Source organism: Amblyraja radiata, chromosome 5, assembly GCF_010909765.2.
Source record: "Amblyraja radiata isolate CabotCenter1 chromosome 5, sAmbRad1.1.pri, whole genome shotgun sequence".
NCBI classification, from domain to species: Eukaryota; Metazoa; Chordata; class Chondrichthyes; order Rajiformes; family Rajidae; genus Amblyraja; species Amblyraja radiata.
In genome coordinates, this window is record NC_045960.1 from 56,114,349 (window position 1) to 56,133,950 (window position 19,602).

Below are 19,602 nucleotides of genomic sequence, written 5' to 3' on the forward strand. Positions count from 1 at the left end.
ACACAGCTGAAATATCTATATAGTGAAACCAAAATGTATAAAAACATCCTTTAATAAAATATGACAATGTGCATTTTAACCACATGTGATTTTTTTTCTATTACAAATCTCAAATTGTGGAGTACAGAGGCAAATAAATAAATGATGGGTCTTTGTCCCAAACATTACACTGTAGGTTTGTGGCTAATTGGCTAGGTAAAATGTTTAACTTATCCCTGTAGGCTTGTGCTAGTGTACGAGGATCCCTGGTTGCTGCGGACTCAGAGAGCCGAATGGCCTGTTTCCACGCTGTATACAGAGTAGGATTAAATATATGAATATCAGAGCAAAAACTGGAGAAGATCCCGTGTCACCTGTCCATGTCCTCCAGAGATGCTGCCTGGCCCGCTGAGTTAGACCAGCACTTTGTGTCTTTTATTTGAAGAAGTGGAACAGGTTTGGAATTGTCCTCGCGCACTATCTTTTAGAGGAAACATTAAATTAAGCTCATCTTAAAACCAAGCAAAAGGCCAAATGGCCTACTCCTGCACCTATGTCTATTGTCTATTAAAAGGTGGTTGTTCTCTTCTTCCAGGTTGAAACTCCAATTTCAACTGAAGTGTGTGTTACTTGAAAGTGTGTGCTTTGTGACATTCACTGGTTGTTCTAAGATATATTAATTCTGTCCCAAATATATTAATTCTCCTGGGAAAATGCCTGTAATTTAAGCCCAGATTTTTTTTAATTAAATAGCAGGTGCTTTAAAGTACAGTTAAGGTATCTGAATTCTGTTTAATTTTCTCATTATCTTGCTGTTAATTCATTATACATGTGTAAAGAAAGGGTAACAGTTTCCATTGTACATGTATTTATTTTATATCACAATGATTTATTGGAAATATTAGGCATACATTGTACAATTAATAGTATGTATTCATCCTGAAGAATTTGAGCTGAAAGGATAGTATTTGATTCACAAACAACCGTATTCAAGCTCAACTATCCCATGAACCAAGCAGGAAGTTGCATTATTTCTGGCAATGAATCCATTTGGCAGTGCACAACTTAGTACCACTGCAGTTGTTTCTTTGTACTACACAGTGGTCCCTTGTGGAAAGATGGAAGAGCAAAGTTTGGCAGGCTGCTGTAATAAATTCATGAGTGTAGTGTACCAGAGAGGAAAATGAGCGGACAGGAATAGTTTATCTCTGACTGAAACATTCTTGTTCGCCCAATTTATGAACAAATCAATGCCTTACACAAATACCATAAAATCTAAGAAAGATTATTTATGAACAAAATTAGGTGATTCAGAGGCAAGTATGAAAAGGCTTGTGGAGATTATGGAGTCTCTATATCGTAAAGTACATCTGCTGATGGTTGTGCCAAGGATGATGGGGATGAAATCCATGAACCAATTTTGGATGATGTATTGAGTTTAGAGTTTGGGAAGAAGTAACAATGAGGGAGGGTTAAAATATATTAGAGATTAAGACATGAACATTTTACATTTGAGGTATTGGAAAGCTAGAGAGAATAGATGTCAGCTAAAGTTGTTAACTTTGGAGGAGTAAATAGGGCTAGTGTTACTGGGTAATGAAGGATATTACAAGAGCAATTTGCTTAACTAGAATCTGAAGTTATTGAAATACATGAGGATTTATGCAGCAAAAAGGCTGTGGATGAGAAGGTGGCAGGGATTATCGCTGAGATGGAAGCAATTGCCCTTTATAGCCAGGCGGTAAACAGTTCATTCAGTCTGAGACAGTGGTTACAGGAGGCCGTACTGGGTCGGTAATACATTGTGAAGCATGTGGATTTTGTGCACTGACTGCACATGTTGGTGAAGCTTCCTGTGTGAAGTTAGAAAATTAACTCCAACATGCATGTCCAATTGGTCTACAAGATGTTTTGTTCATTTTTTAATTTGTTACATAATTGATCAAACCAAGTATGAATACTTGGAGGTACACAAAATTGCTGGAGGAACTCAGCGGGTGCAGCAGCATCTATGGAGCGAAGGAAATAGGCGACGTTTCGGGCCGAAACCCTTCTTCATGAATACTTGGAGTGTCTTTTTGTGAGTGAAGAGAAATGTAACTTTATGTTCATTTGTGATTTATGTGTTTGCAGCTAACTAGTGCACGCATGTAACCTACCAGTGTGGCCTTTTTTGAAGTCTTCAAGTTTGTTTGAGTGGATCATATTTGGTGGCAGATATGCAATGATGCCCTTGGTGCGTACTGTGGTTATTGAAGGTATCACTGTCAGACACTGGTAAAACAGAAGCACCACAGTACCCTGTATTAAGTATTAAGAGAGCAGGAAAGGCAAAATTAGATCCGAGTGGTTTTTGAAGTGAACAAAGCCGTAATTTCTTGAGCATAAACTTTGATAAGCTATGTTATAGTAGGTTATTTACAGAAAATGGATCAGAAACTACAATGGTTAAGAACCGTTATGTGAAGTTTGGAGCAGGAGATTGGTGCTGGGTCCTCTGTTGTTTGCCATATGAATGATTTGCCATATTGAATGATTATGGATGAGATTGTGGGTGACATGATTAGCAAGTTTGCAGATAACACTATGATTGGTAGTGTGGTGGATAGTGAAGAAGGTGTCCAAGGTTATAACATTTAGATCAGCTAGGAAAGTGGGCAAGAGAATGGCAGATGGAATTTAACTTGGGTAAATGCAAACTGATGTAGTTTCCACATTCCACTAACTATAGATTTGCGCAGAGACACCTGTGTGTGGTTAGCCAGTAACAGCAGGGTTGAACTTGCAGTATTTTCCGCTACTAACAACTCTGACTAGAGCAGTGGTTCCCAACCTTTTTTTGGCCATGCCCCACCTAATCACCTCTAAAATCCTGATGCCCCCTCCCCCCCATGTGGTGATATATAATTCTTATCATTTAAAAAGTGAACTCCGTTTCAGCTGAAGAAACATAAACTACATATGTTTACCTGATGGAAAATCCAAAAAAATAAAAATCGAAAATTTGGACCCAGACCTCCTCAGTCGCGCTCAATTGCCCCCCTTAAAAATCAAATTGCCCCCCTGTGGGGCGTACGCCCCACGTTGGGAACCACTGGACTAGAGTAAGCATGAAAAAGGGTCAGTTGTTTGATTTATAAAGGCTGCCATTACCCGTGGAGCCATTCCAGTAATTTAAACAGAGAAGAGAGCAGAAAATTTTAAATGAGCCGTGAAAGGCAAGTATCGAGTAAAATAATGATTGCAAGCAAGGTAGTATTATATGCCTTTCGTGTTTGCCTTCAGAACATTAAACAGTATGGGTTTGAAGTAAAATCGTGATCAAATATTCCCTAGAAGTAAATTGAATGCACATTTTCTGGAGCTGCCCCACATATTTTAGGTTTAGTGCATGCAGTCGTATTTGAAATCAAAGTCAACCTTAATATTCAAACTGGGATTTACAGATCTCGTTATCCAATTCCATTGCAATACGATTCTGATTTGCTGATAGACGTTTTGCTCTGCATTTCAAGATTACACTCTACCCTTCCGTGAGTAATCCAGGGGGAATTAAACAAGTACAAAGGTTATTTTCTTTTCCTGTTTTGCTCTTGCTGGACTCGTATCAAATTACAGAGATTTTGCAGACAAAAGAATCTGCAGTTGCTAGAGTCTTGAGGGGGGGGAAAAGCCCAAATTGTCACAGTATATATACTCAGCAAGTAAGGCAGCAACTTTGTCTGTCCATTTCCCTCCACGGATGCTGCGTGACCCACCAAGTTCCTCCAATAGTTTATTTCTGCAGAGATTATGCAATGTTGACCTGATACTTATAAATCCATGAAGTTCAGAGTATTCTGAGCGCAATCTATCTTGCAGATTGTCATGTTGAGCAGCCAATGGCAGGCAATCTAACCAGCAATGCTTTCCAGACACAACCAGAGCTGACAACTTGAGTTTACAAGTTTCTAAAAACCTAATCTTGATGTCACTGACCACATCACCTGAGAGTTGCTTCATTTTCACTTCTTCACTTTGGCCGTCCCCATCAAAATTCATTATTAAATAGAAAACGAATGACGTGTTGTTACTTTATAGGAGAGTTATAAAGGTTGCTGACTCCACCTGCTGGCACAATGTTACAAGACACCAGTGACAAGACATTACATTAACCAGCATATTTTCATGCTTTTGCAACCTGGTTTTGAATCATAGTGCAAATGCATTTGTACTGCCAGGACTTATTATACTTGTTTAAACATAAAACAACTAATGTCCCAATTATTAGTCATTGATTAGCGCACCGGAAATAGAAATGCTGGGAGAAATCAGCCAGTAAAGCAGCATCTGTGGAAGGAGACATTAGTAGCGACCTATCCTCAGAACAGACTCAAAACATTAATTAATTACTCTTTCCACAGGTTATTTGACTACTTATGTTCTTAGAGCATTTCTGTTTTTTATTTTCAAATTCCAACATCAGTTTTATTATTTTCCGTTATATTAAATGCACCTGCCAGCACCTTGCAAAACCAGAAACACCTCAGGGCTCCAGCTGTAAAGGATACTCTATTTGTCACCACACTGTTAGAAGTATTGCAGCTGCTGGTTTATTCCTGGTGATGGTGAATGTCTCCAGTGGAGGTCAGGGAGCAATCTTCCTGATCCACAGATTATGACTTTAACCTTATGGATGAGTTTGAGAAATAAACCTTTGCACCTGGGGGTTAGGGCATCTGAAATCGCAATCAAGAGTTGGCAGGAATAGAGCTATTTTCAACGGGCTGAGTAGCTCTGTGAGGGCGAGGGTATCAACAGTGTGAAGTACCTTCAGCTCTTTCACTTAGATTACTCACACAACTGCAGCTGCAGCCCTTACACTGCGAAGCTTCAGTTGGCCCTTCTAGGAGCTCAATATGTACATCAATTGCATATAGTACCTTGTCAACACACATGGTGCTTTCTTCCACCACCACGATAGTAAACCATATGCGTATATGCCTGTGGGCAAGCATGTATGATGAGCAGCATGTGTGTGCACGCCCACCTCTATGTGTGAGAATTAATACCCATGCAGCAGACCTTGGCCACCAGGCATCTTGGTCCCTTTTGCCGCTGGATCAAAACCTTGCCTCGTGAAGCATGTAGGGTAGCTGGTGCCCAACAGCAACTTCTGCTCAATAATATGAAGTTTTGATCCTGGTATGTTAGCCATGGACCTGAATCATAGCTTATGAACTCGTTCGCTGTGACTAAGTAGGCATGAGATGGTGACTTTACTGAACAGGCAGTGAATACACATTCTGGAGGAGAAAACTGGAAGAGGAACATACTCACCACCTCACATACTATCTCAATGCCTGCCACGCCTACTATCTCTTGCCCCATCTGTGGAAGAGTATGCTGTTCGCACAAGTGTTTCATCAGCCATTTAGGAACCAACACAAACGGAGTATTTGCAAAACATCCTCAATCCCGATGGATGCTTGAAGGCATTCCTAGGACATGGGTGTCTGGCTTTGTAGTGCGATTCAATTACATTTTTGGCCTTTCCAGGCATGGTGGGTCTGGATTCATAGAATGTGACCTATGTGTTTATTTGGTTGGAAAACCTAATTAAAAAATAATAAGGAACAGGTCATTTCTGAATCAATTTTGTTTTCAATTTAATGGGAAAAGAAAGTTATGCAGGTGAGTTAGAACAACATTCTTTCATCTCGATAACATAACTTTCACAGGAATTTTACACCAGCTGAACTCACCAGCCTCGGGGAAGTTGTGGGGCCAGAGGAAAGTTCTAATTCCAAGTATAAGATAGTCTTTTCAACAGATGCCGAGTGGCAAAGAGGTAGGGCCCAGATGACCATTTTGGTCACTGGCACACTGGATCAAACTTCTACCAAGACTTAGCCACAGGAGTTCAGGGAATTTTAATTCCTGTAATGCCTGCAGGTTACATTAATTGAATTCTGCAAAATGGTTGCGTGTGGTAAGAATTAAATATCGTGGATGGAGTGCATAGGGATTGAAGGTTAGAACTTTGTGGATGTTTGTGTAGGGATTGGAAGTGGATTAGAGTCTGGAACACTGTTGATGGCTGCAGATGAGTTTGGATGGTCGGATGCTGTAAATGGATGTGTAGGGGGATTGGAGGCTGGAACATTATGTATGAATGGTTGTAGTATGAATTAGAGGCTGCCCATACAGAATAAAACATCCTTGTGAACTGGTCAGAGGCTTTCGTTAGTGGACGTTCATATACCTTGGCAGCACCCACTCAAGATCAACCAACAATGATGACCATGTAAGAAACTAAATAGCAAAGGTTTGTCAGCTCTGCTTTTGGAAGACTGAAAAGTAAAATGTGGAATGAAGAAGAATTAGCCTGACGATCAAACTGAAGGTATATCATATTCTTGCCTTACCCACCGTACTCTACACTGGGAAGATGTGGACACTGTACAAGAGACATGCCAGATAGCTTAACCAATTCCATGTAACCAGTCCAAGCAGAATATTTCACATCAAATGGGAAGACAAGATTTCTGAGTCACAGATTCTAGCTGAAACAAACCTTCCAAGCATCCATACCTGTCTTAAAAGAATCGCAGATCAGCTGGCAGGACTTGTCAGAGGATTTTTCTGTTAACAGAATAGCTAACTGTTATTTTATGGTGAGCTGACTGAGGGGAAATGGTCACATGGTTGACAGGAAGAAAGCCATAGTCATACAGCACAGAAGCAGGCCCTTCGGCCTAACTTGTCCATGCCAACCAAGATTCCTCATCTACGCTAGTCCCACTGACCACATTTGGCCCCAATTCCTCTAAACATTTTCTATTCATGTACCTGTCCGAATGTCTTTTAAAATTTGCTATAATACTTGCCTCAGCTACCTTCTCTGGCACCTCGTTCCATATTCCCACCACCCTCCATGTGAAAAGGATACAGAATACAGGACTCCACAACGGCCAAATATTCTCCAAACTACATAGATCTGGGGGGGGCATTATTTTTGTACTATTATTTCTTTACATACTGAACTTCTCTTTCTTGTTTATTATGCTATTTACAGAGTACTATGTTTAGACATATTTGTTGTGCTGCTGTAAATAAGAATTTCAATGTTCTGTTTTAGGACATATGACAATAAAACGCTCCTGACGACTCCAGTGTGGTTTTCAACTCGCTGGTCGGAATATAAAACATCTTGCGTGTTCACTAACTATTCTTTCATTGTAATAGTGCGACTTAAAGGGACAAAATCCAAACTCTTGTAAGATTTGTGATCCCTCAACATCAGATGCACACCTCTCGTATGTGCCTTCTGGTCATCCAGGCATCTGAAACATTCCAGGCTGTTCCTGCTGATCTCGTTCCGATCTTTCAAGGTTTGCAGCTCACTATTGCATTAGAGATAATGCAAACATTATACTCTATTAGAGAAGACTTAACAGGCGGCACGCTGGCGCAGCGGCAGAATTGCTGCCTTACAGCGAATCAGCGCCGGAGACCCGGGTTCGATCCTGTCTGTATGGAGTTTGTACGTTCTCCCCATGACCTGCGTGGTTTTTCTCCGAGATCTTCTGTTTCCTCTCACACTCCAAAGACGTACAGGTTCGTAGGTTAATTGGCTTGGTAAATGTTTAAAAAAATTGTCCCTACTGGGTATAGGATAGTGTTAATGCGCGAGGATCGCTGATCGGCGCGGACCCGGTGAGCTTAAAGGTCCTGTTTCCACGCTGTATCTAAATTAAACTAAAATAACCTATTTTTCCTTTGGTCCAAGGGAGCAAGGCAGAGTGAACACAGGGATTCACCTGCACTACAAGTTTCCCAAGAGCGTAGGTATTTATGAATTACACTCATGTTGTATTACTCGGAAGAGGTCTTCCTGGTAACTTCATAGAAAACTAGGCTGTATGAGCAATTGGTAATACATCTTCAATTTACCAATTTTCTTTAAAATCCCGGAGTTTGAACCATCAGATTCTGAAGTAATGTTTACCTCAAGACTTATTATTTTGTATTGAATCTATTTTAAGGCTTCCTTGTACCAGTGATGTTCAGTTCTCACTCTATGACAAAATAAATATTACTAATTTAATTCATCCGTAATTTGGTCTTACTGACCATTACCATGTCATTTCTTTGAATATGTTCTGTTGTTAGTTTTAATATTCTACTAGACCAGGTGGGTAGAGAAGGAAGGGAGGGGGTAGAGAAGGAAGGGGGATAGGTGGGGAGATGGGGTAGAGAGGGAGGGGGGTGTTAGCTGCCTTTATGAGGCAGCAGGGGTGTGAATAACCCGTGGGGGGAGATTGGGTGAATAACCCGGGGGCATCATTTCTTTGAATATGTTCTGTTGTTAGTTTTAATATACTAAGTAATATATCTAATTAGACAAGAGAAGTCTCTGGCTGTTAGAGCTATGTATTAGCTTTTAATTGTAGCAAAAACCTGTTTGAATACTTCCTCGTCTGTCTATTTGTTTTCATTAATACATGCTAGTTTACTGCAATAAAGCTTTGGTACGTGATTTTCTCTTCTCAAGATTAATGTCATATTCAATCATATTGTAGTCTCTATTGGCGCTGCATGTTACAGTGAGATGGTGAATTGATTCTAGTTTATTACTTCATCCAGCATGGCCCTGCTTTCTTGATGATTTTAAAACATATTGATTTAGTGATACAGGTGTACAACCTTTTATCCGGAGTTCCGGAAACCGAAAAGCTCCGAAAACCGGACATTTTTTCCAGGATGTCTGCACATCAAAGCTCGCGTTTGGCGCCAAACTTGACCCGAAACGACCCACGGTCAACCCAGGTCTGTGCTACTGTAGCGGCTGCCTCCTCCCCGGAGACCAGGGAGACACTTAAACATCTGTAAATCATTGCTTAAATGTTAGTCAGTTAGTTTGGATGGCTTTTATGTGAAGGGGAGGGGGGGTGAAGGGGGAAACTTTAATTCTTAGTCCCCTACCTGGTCGGAGAGGCGGGGAGCGGGCAATGCCTTACCGGGTCGCCGTGCAGTAAGCTCCGGAGCGCTGTGGCCGCCGACTCCCAACATCACGGAGCTGGAGCTGCGGGCGTCCGGCTGCGGGCGGCGCCAGTTGTAGCTCCGACCCCGGCAACCCTACCCCTGGCTGCGCGGCGCTCCAAATCCAGCGCGGCCCGCGGCCGAACGCCCGCAGCCCCAGCTCAGCGATGTTGTGTGTCGGCGGCCACAGCGCTCCGGAACTTACCGCATGGTGACCCGGTAAGGCATTGCCCGCTCCCCACTGGTATCCCAGCGCTGCGACGCCGCCGACTCCCAACATCGCAGAGCTGGGGCTGCGGGCGTCCGGCCGCGGGCCGCGCTGGATTTGGAGCGCCGCGCAGCCAGGGGTAGAGTTGCCGGGGTCGGAGCTCCAACCGGCGCCGCCCGCGGCCGGACGCCCGCAGCCCCCAGCTCCGCGATGTTGGGAGTCGGTGGCCACAGCGCTCCGGAGCTTACTGCACGGCGACCCGGTAAGGCATTGCCCGCTCCCCGCCTCTCCGACCAGGTAGAGGACTAAGAATTAAAGTTTCCCCCTTCACCCCTCCCACCACATAAAATCCCTCCAAACTAACTGACTAACATTTAAGCAATTATTTACAATGATTCCCCGGTCTCCGGGGAGGAGGCAGCCGCTCCAGACTTTTCAAGCCGCCCGCGCTACCTACCTAATCTACGCTAAAAATCTTCCATTCGGAAACCCGAAAAAGTCCGAAATCCGAGAAGTGTCTGATCCCAAGGCTTTCGGATAAAAGGTTGTGCACCTGTATTCCCAGATTTTTATTGACTTTAATATTTGAGCTGCTTTGCTTCCCCAGGTCTGTGTGCAATTTAAAATTGCTGATTATAGTCACATGACAGTTGAAGTGTAGTATAAGACACTTCGATCAGCAGCAATAGCAATATTATCAGTCATCCTTCATTTCTCAATAAATTCTATAATTTAATCCTTGGACTCTGACATTCTGGTAAATTCAAACAGTCATTCCTCTGTCCAGTCCAGTCTGAAGAAGGGTTTCGGCCCGAAACGTCGCCTATTTCCTTCGCTCCATAGATGCTGCTGCACCCGCTGAGTTTCCCCAGCAATTTTGTGTACCTTAGTCATTCCTCCATTGTCAGTTTGTCTTTTTTCCAAAACTCCTCTCAGAATTTCAGCAGAGGTTTGACCAGGACTTGGTAGACTCCCTGTACTCCTGCCCCGTTTGATATAAGGGCATTCTATCAGCCTTTTGATATTTGTTTGTTCCTCTCAATGTAATTCTAATGATCCATATACATGGACCCTGCAAGTAACTTTGAACCACTGTTTTCAGCCTTTCACCATTTAGTGTGTTTATGTTCAATGATGTTTGGGTCCATATTTACCTTTTTTTAAAAATCCTTTTGCCACAGTTTTGCCCATCAGCTCACTCTGTTAATATTTTTTTCGACCTTGTTTCCATCTACAATGCTGCCTATCTTTCCAACTTCGACAAACTTGACTACATCAACTGTTTATAAACTTAGTGATTTACTAAATCTTCAACACAGATCCTTGAGAAGGATCATTGATAGTTGTCACATCCTACCTACGAGTTCCTGCCCACTATGCTACTTCCTATCCTATTGCTGCTCAGTTGCGAGACCAGGTATTGAGCTCAGGGGCGGATCTACTATGAAACTAATGAAGCTTAAGATTCAGGGCCCCTAATCCCGGAGAGGCCCCAGAGGCGACTTATGTCCAGATATTCTTCCGATTTAAATCGGAATTCCGATTTTTTTGATTTGCTAGAAATGGATCTGATTTTTTCACCTCGACTAAACCCCTTGCCTCGACTAAACTTCACACCTCACACTTAAACCTTAACTCACTAAACCTCGACTAAACCTCCCACCTCGCACATAATCCCTGCCTCGACTAATCGGCGCCTCTCTCCTGCTCCTCTGGGGAGGGGCTCGACGTACACGTCAGCCCGCCTGCGCCCCTCCCCTCCCACCGGCTCCCTCGGGCAATGTGCCTGCACCGCTGTCCGCGCTCAGCCCTGCCCCCCTGGTTGGAACCGTTCTATTCACGTGAGGCGCCACCAATGGCCTGGGGAGGAGGGGGTGGCTATAAATAGCGAGAGCGGGAGTGAGGCGACGATTAGTCGAGGTGCAGATTAGGTGTGAGGTGGAGTTTAGTTGTGAGGTGGGGGGTTCAGTTAAGTTGAGGTGGGGTTAAGGTGTGAGGTGTGAAGTTTATTTGAGGGGCAAGGTTTAATGAGGTACGGTTTAGTATCGTCGAGGCAAGGGGATTAGTTTGGGTGTTGGTGAGGGGAAGTGAGCGTAGGTGAGGTGAGGAGAAGTGGGTGTCTGAGCTCAGGAAGGGAGACCGAGGTGCTGCTGAAGGAGACGAGACCACTCCCTTCTGTGGCAGAGAATTCCAGAACTCTGGGTGAAAAAGTTTTTTCTCATTTCAGTGCTTGGCAAAGAGGCATTTCAGGTAACATTTTTTTGTAAAGATTTTTTTTTATCTGTATGAGGCCATTTATTGAACCATATAAGATTATTAAGGGTTTGGACACACTAGAGGCAGGAAACATGTTTCCAATGCTGGGAGAGCATAGAACCAGGGGCCACAGTTTAAGAATAAGGGTAGGCCATTTAGAATGGAGATGAGGAAAAACTTTTTCACACAGAGTTGTGAATCTGTGGAATTCTCTGCTTCAGAAGGCAGTGGAGGCCAATTCTCTGGAGGCTTTCAAGAGATAGATAAGAGCTCTTAAAGATAGCAGAGTCAAGGGATATGGGGAGAAGGCAGGAATGGGGTACTGATTGTGGATGATCAGCCATGAATCATCAGTTGACCCCTGGACTTCGCTGGGGGCCTAGCCAGCCTCCTGGACCCCTGGCCAATACTTTTTTTGCTGTGGGTGAATATCATGCTTAGTCTGCATTGCTTCAAAAATTTGGGTCTACTCTATGAGAAGGGTTTAAAAAAAAATATATATATATATATATTAATAATATAGTCAATCTATATCATTTTATTCAATATCAGTGTAATTCAATACAAAATAATAGTTAAAATAAAAATTAAAAGGTTATTAAAGTATCATGTAGGCTAGCCGTAAACGGAAGAACTTTCAAATTATGGATGTTTCATTCTAAATATATTTAATATAAAATAATTATAAATAATTTAAAACACTGTTAGGATTTATGACAGAAACATAGAAACATAGAAACATAGAAATTAGGTGCAGGAGTAGGCCATTCGGCCCTTCGAGCCTGCACCGCCATTCAATATGATCATGGCTGATCATCCAACTCAGTATCCCGTACCTGCCTTCTCTCCATACCCTCTGATCCCCTTAGCCACAAGGGCCACATCTAACTCCCTCTTAAATATAGCCAATGAACTGGCCTCGACTACCCTCTGTGGCAGGGAGTTCCAGAGATTCACCACTCTCTGTGTGAAAAAAGTTCTTCTCATCTCGGTTTTTGAGGATTTCCCCCTTATCCTTAAGCTGTGACCCCTTGTCCTGGACTTCCCCAACATCGGGAGCAATCTTCCTGCATCTAGCCTGTCCAACCCCTTAAGAATTTTGTAAGTTTCTATAAGATCCCCTCTCAATCTCCTAAATTCTAGAGAGTATAAACCAAGTCTATCCAGTCTTTCTTCATAAGACAGTCCTGACATCCCAGGAATCAGTCTGGTGAACCTTCTCTGCACTCCCTCTATGGCAATAATGTCCTTCCTCAGATTTGGAGACCAAAACTGTACGCAATACTCCAGGTGTGGTCTCACCAAGACCCTGTACAACTGCAGTAGAACCTCCCTGCTCCTATACTCAAATTAACTCACTAAACCTCGACTAAACCTCCCACCTCGCACATAATCATATTTTCAGAAATAATCAGAAATTATAATTTGTGGTGATCTGTTGTGGAACAACCCGATTGAAGAAGATAACAGTGGTTACCTAGACCTCGTTGCTGGTTGCGAAGGGGCCTCCATAACAGTTCAAGCTTCAGGGCCCCAAAAATGTAGGTCCGCCACAGATTAAGGTGCTTGAGTCAGTATTAAAATAGTCATAGTGGTTGGGCCAATCCAGTTATGTTTCTTGCTCCATCATGTTGATGGTGTTACACCTGGCTGCAGTATTATTGTTCTGTTTGAAGGGGAAGTCATTAGATCCTTTCGAGGGGGGTTTATTAGATTCTTTCAAGAGAATTTTATCTTATTGGCAGAATTTTCTGTTTTTTGTTCCATGAATATGTATCACTTGTCATTTATTGACTCGAGCCTGAGCCTTTGCAGTTCTTAAAGCATATAGACAGTGACAGGTTAGGAAGCATGGGAAGCCAGATACAACTTCATTTACTTTAATGCAAGGAATCACACAGACAAGTCGGCCTGAAGTAGGGTCTAGACCCGAAACGTTACTCATGCCTTCGCTCCATAGATGCTGCCTCACTCGCTGAGTTTCTCCAGCTTTTTGTCTACCTTCGATTTTTCCAACATCTGCAGTTCTTTCTTAAACACAGACAAGCCAGATCAGTTTAATGGTTCAATGGTACTCCATTGTCACATATACCTAGGTACAGTGAAATTCCTATTTTGTATACAGTTCAGTAAAAATCTTACTATACATGGATGCAATCATACTTAAGTACAAGTGTGAAGGAATAGTGGATTACACTGAGGCAGTACACAAGAGTCACCACATTTCCAGCACCATCTTGTACCCTTCAAGATCAAATAGCATAGATTAGCACTTGGAATTATGATATTATTGCAATCATGGAAATGTAGTTGAGGGAAGGGCAAGACGGTCAGCTAAATGTTCCAGGGGAAAGACATTCCTGATGGGACTGATGGGAATACAAAAGAGGAGGGGATTATCATTACTGATTAGGGAGAACATAGTATTAGTGTTTAGAGAAAATATCATGGAGTGACCATCTAATAAGGAAAAATGGGTAGAACTTGGGAATAAGAAGGGGGCAATCACCTTGCTGTGGTAATACAATAGGCCTCCCAATAGTCTGAACATTAAAGAAATTGCAAAAAGGTGTAAGAAAAATAGAATTATAGTAGTGGAGGATTTTAACTTCCCAATATTGACTAGGAGTGCAAGGAGTGGAACTTGGTCATTGCGTCTGAGAGTTTTTCAGAGCCAATACGTAGAGCGTTCTGATAGAGAAGGAGCAGTATTTGACTTTATCTTAGGAAATGAAACTGTCAGGTATGGAAGTGTGTGTGGGAGGAGACTTGGAAATAATAACCATAATTCTGTAAGTGTCAAGGTAGTTGTGAAAAAGGATAAGATTATGAGCTTGAATTAGGAGAGGCCGATTTCAATGGTATGAGAAGAGACCTGGTGAAAGTAGATTGGGATCAGATGCTTATGGGTATAATAACGTCTGGCAAATAGGGGTATTTTAAATGAATGCAAGAGTTCGGGTCCAGCATCTTCTGGTAGGATCGAAAGACAAAGATGCCAAGATTAGGACATCTGAGATAACAAAGGTTATTAAAGGTTAATTAAGAAAATAATGGAACCATATGGCAACTGGAAAAGGTGATTATTAAAATTTCCTTGACAAGAATCCCAAGACACTCTTTAAATATATCTGGAGCAAGAGGGTGGCCAGGGAAAGAATGGGTCCTTAGGACCTAAAAGGTCATCAATGTGTGAACCGAGACAATGTGGGCAAGGTCCTAAATTAACTCTTCTCCTATTCATCAAGGAGATAGAAGACAATGACTTTAGGGAGGGTGATGTGGATAGTCAGAAACGGGTCAGTATTAAGATGTTAGATGTCTTGGAACTCATTAGGGTTGATAAATCATTAGGGCTCGATGAGATCTATCTCCGGTGGTCCTAGAAGGCAAGGAGAGATATAACTGGTTGGACGGAGATATCTTACATCTTTGTTGGCCACAAGTAAGGTGCCTGAAGAATAGCTAACATTATTTATTTAAGGCAGCAGGGATAAGCCAGGTAACTACAGGCCAGTGAGCCTCATTATTATTATTATTATTATTATTATTATTATTATTATTATTATTATTATTATTATTATTATTATTATTATTATTATTATTATTATTATTATTATTATTATTATTATTATTATTATTTGAGAAAAATTTAAGAGAAGAAATATGTACATGTTGACAGCAGGGGCTGATCAGAGATATTTACAGTGCCCTCCATAATGTTTGGGACAAAGACCCATCATTTATTTATTTGCATCCGTACTCCACAATTTGAGATTTGTAATTTAAAAAAATCACATGTGGTTAAAAAGCACAATGTCAGATTTTAATAAAGACCATTTTTATACACTTTGGTTTCACCATGTAGAAGTTGCAGCAGTGTTTATACATTGTCCCCCCCCCCCCCCCCCCCCCCCCATTTCAGGGCACCATAATGTTTGGTACACAGCAATGTCATGTAAATGAAAGTAGTCATGTTTAGTATTTTGTTGCATATCCTTTGCATGCAATGACTGCTTGAAGTCTGCGATTCATGGACATCACCAGTTGCTGGGTGACTTCTCTGGTGATGCTCTGCCAGGCTTGTATTGCAGCCATCTTTAGCATATGCTTGTTTTGGGGGATAGTCCCCTTCAGTTTTTTCTTCAGCATATAAAAGGCATGCTCAATTGGGTTCAGATCGGGTGATTGACTTGACCATTCAAGAATCGACCATTTGTTAGTTTTGAAAAACTCCTTTGCTGCTTTAGCAGTATGTTTGGGATCATTGTCTTGCTGTAGAATGAATTGTCAGCCAATGAGTTTTGAGGCATTTGAACTTGCGCAGATAGGATGTGTCTATACACTTCAGAATTCATTATGCTACGACCATCAGCAGTTGTATCATTAATGAAGATAAGTGAGCCATACCTTCAGCAGCCATACATGCCCAAGCCATAACACCCCCACCACCGTGTTTCACTGATGAGATGGTATGCTTTGGATCTTGGGAAGTTGCTTCTTTCCTTCATACTTTGCTCCTGCCATCACTCTGATATAAGTTCATCTTCATCTCATCTGTCCACAAGACCTTCTTCTCAGAACTATGATTGCTCTATCAAGTACTTCTTGGGAAACTGTAACCAGGCTAACCAGTGGTTTGTATCTTGCAGTGTAGTCTCAGTATTTCTGTTCATATAGTCTTACACCTCATGAAGTCTTCTGCGGACAGTGGTTATTGACAAATCCACACCTGACTCCTGAAGAGTGTTTCTGATCTGTCGGACAGGTGTATGGGGGCTTTCCTTTATTATAGAGAGAATTCTTCTGTCATCAGCTGTGGAGGTCTTCCTTGGCTTGCAAGTCCTCTTGCGACTAGTAACCTCACCAGTGCTCGCTTTCTTCTTAATGATGTTCCAAACATTTTGCTAAGCCTAAGTTTGGCTGATGTCTCTAACAGTTTTATTATTTCTCAGTCTCATAATGGCTTCTTTGGCACAACTTTGGTCATGTTGATAAACAGCAATAAAAGTTTCCAAAGGTGAAACCCCCTCTCCCCCCCCCCCCTTTTCATTCCCCCCCCACCCCTCTCTCCCTCTCCCCCTCTCTCTCTCTCTCTCCCCTCTCCCTCCCCCCCCTCTCTCCCCCCCCCCCCCCCCCCCCCCCCCCCTCTCTCCTTTTCCTCCCCCCCCCCCCCCCCTCCCCCCCCCTCTCCCTCCCCCCCCCTCTCCCCCCCCCCCCCCTCTCTCCCACCCCCTCTCTCCCCCTCTCTCTCCCCCTCTCTCTCCCCCCCTTCTCTCTTCCCCCCCCCTGTCTCCCCCCCCACTCTCTGTCCCCCCCTCTCTACCCCCTCTCTCGGTTTCTGCCCCTCTCTGTCTCTGCCCCTCTCTATACCCCCTCCCTCTCCCTCTCTAGACGCGTCTGCGAGTTGGGGACTATGCGTGAGTGTAAGGATGGGGTAAAAGGAGCGAATGAATAGTATTAATATAATATCAAGGGGGGTGGTTAGTGTGTGTGTGTGGGGGGGCGTGGTTAGTTTGGGTGTGATACCGCAGGCACCCCCCCTCGCAACCGCGTGTTGAGGGGACGGGACCCAACGGGTCCCACGGTCTAGTATACTATAAATATATTGTAAATAGTAGACAGCTAAGGAATATTGATGAACAGAGAGATCGTGATGTTCAAGTCTAACATTCCCCAAAAGTGCCAAAAAAGGTTAGTGAAAAGGCATATAGCATGCTTGCCTTCTTAGGTTGAGACATCCATCCGTCCGTCCGTCCATCCGTCCGTCCGTCCGTCCGTCCGGCTTCCGGCTTCCGGCTGCATTTCTTCCTTTGATTCACTGCAACTCCGAAACCAGACGCAGAATCGCCGACATCTTTTCCATTTCGGTAGAGATTTCACTTTTCTTTCTAAGTATCCGCTCCTCATTACATTTCGTCGTGTTTAAGTACACGTTTTTAATCAAATCCTTCACCCCCCCCCCCCCCCCCCCCCCAATATTTCAAAAATAAACTGGCTTCTCGCCCATAGAAGCAGCACCAGCCCCTGGTGAATGTTCCAACGTGTGATGTCACAATGCCCAATGCTCACAGATGTCCAATCGAAATGGATTCATTTACATATGCCTTTGTAGGAGCACCAGCACCTGGTGAACATTCCATCGTGTGATGTCACAATGCCCAATGCTAAAAGACATCGTTGCCATAGTGGCAGTACAGAGAAGGTTCACCAGACTGATCCTTGGGATGTCAGGATTTTCATACGAAGAAAGACTGGATAGACTCGCCTTGTACTCGCTAGATTTTAGAAGATTGAGGGGGTATCTTATAGAAACATCTAAAATTCTTAAGGGGTTGGACAGGGTAGATGCAGGAAGATTGTTCTGGATGTTGGGGAAGACCAGAACAAGGGGTCACAGTTTAAGGATAAGGGGGAAATCCTTTAGGACAGAGATGAGTGGCCACGGACTTGCTAGCGCCCGCCGGGGGCTTTGACCTCGACTTCGGGAGAGGAATGGAGAGCAGAGGAGAGACAAGTCTTTGCCTTCCATCACAGTGAGGAGGAGACTCACTGTGATGGATGTTTATGTGAATTGAATTGTGTTGGTGTGTGTCTTGGTTCTTTTTTTTTGTGTGGCTGCAGAAACCAAATTTCGTTTGAACCTCATGTGAGGTTCAAATGACAAATAAAAGGTATTGTATTGTATTGTATGAGAAAAACATTTTTCACAGAGAGTGGTGAATCTCTGGAATTCTCTGCCACAGAAGGTATTTGAGGTCAGTTCATTGGCTATATTTAAGAGGGAGTTAGATGTGGCCCTTGTGGCTAAATGGATCAGGGGGTAAGGAGAGAAGGCAGGTACAGGATACTGAGTTGGATGATCAGCCATGATCATATTGAATGGTGGTGCAGGCTAGAAGGGCCGATTGGCCTACTCCTGCACTTGATTTCTATGTTTCTGTTTCCCTCTCTTCACCCCTCTCCCTCTCCCACCCATCCCTCTCTCCCCCACCCCCTTCCCTCTCTACCACCACCCCCTTACCCCTACCCCTCTGTCCCTCTTTCACCACTCCCTCTACCCCTCCCTCCCCACTCTTCCACTTCTATCCCCTTACCCGACGCCTCTCCCTCCCCCACCCCTCTCTCTTCCGCTCCCTTCCCCTCTCTCCCCCACCCCTTCCCCTACCCCTCTGTCCCTCTTCCACCACTCCCTCGTCCCTCTTCTACCACTCCCGCTACCCCTCTACCCCTCCCTCCCTCCCCACTCTTCTACTTCTCTCCCACTCTCTCCTCCCCCTCTCACCCCTCTCCCATCCCTCTCTCCCCCACCCCCCTTCCCTCTCTCCCCCCACCCCCTTCCCCCATCCCTCTGTCCCTCTTCCATCACTCCCGCTACCCCTCTCCTCCTCCCTCCCCACTCTTTCCCCTCTCTCCCCCCACCCCTCTCTCCCCCCACCCCTCTCCCCATCTCTCCCTCCTCCCCTCCCTCCCCATCCCCCCCCCCCCACATCTCTCTCCCCATCTCTCACCCCCTACCCCGCTCTCCTTTCCCTCCCAAATCTATCCCGTTTCCTCCTCCTCTCCCCTCCCTCCCCTCTTCTCACCCCCCTCCCCGCAAACGCCGTTGGGGAAACAGACCCAACGGGTCTGCACTTGGTCTAGTTATATATTAATACTGTGTGCCTGTCGCCTGCCGTCCGTCCGGCTGCCTTTCTGCCTTTCGATTCGTTCCCATTGTGTGATGTCACAATGCCCAATGCTCGCAGACGTCCAATCGCAATGCCCGATGCTCGCAGATGTCCAATCGGAATGGATCCATTTACATGTACGGCTGTCGACTGCCTTTCTTCCTTTGATTCCCTGCAACTCCGAAACCAGACGCAGAATCAGTGGGGGCGGGTCCTCAGTGTGTGTGACTGTTTGTGGAGGCTGCCACGAGCTCTCCATTCAAGAAGACGCTCATCTGTTTGTGGAGGCGCGTGCTTAGTATGTGACCAAAGATCTTATAGCGGAGCTCTCCGCTACAAGATCTTTGTGTGTGACGACACACACTCCACCCCCCCCCCCCCCCCCTTTGGTGCAGGAGGCGCGCGCAGCATCTGAACGCTCCAGCGATTATTCAAATTCTTCACTAACCGTCATTCTGACTTTGC

The 19,602-nt window shown here is 44.0% G+C and overlaps 1 protein-coding gene and 1 long non-coding RNA gene across 2 annotated transcripts in view; both read left to right on the plus strand.

Annotated features, from left to right (window-relative positions):
• The window catches only part of akap7 (A-kinase anchoring protein 7), a 148,562-nt gene that overhangs the window by 75,998 nt on the left and 52,962 nt on the right, over nt 1–19,602 (plus strand). The window lies entirely within an intron of this gene.
• LOC116973320 lies at nt 177–8,199 on the plus strand. Its single transcript, XR_004412039.1, has 3 exons — nt 177–290; nt 2,238–2,245; nt 8,189–8,199. It is a non-coding gene; the product is annotated as an uncharacterized LOC116973320 (long non-coding RNA).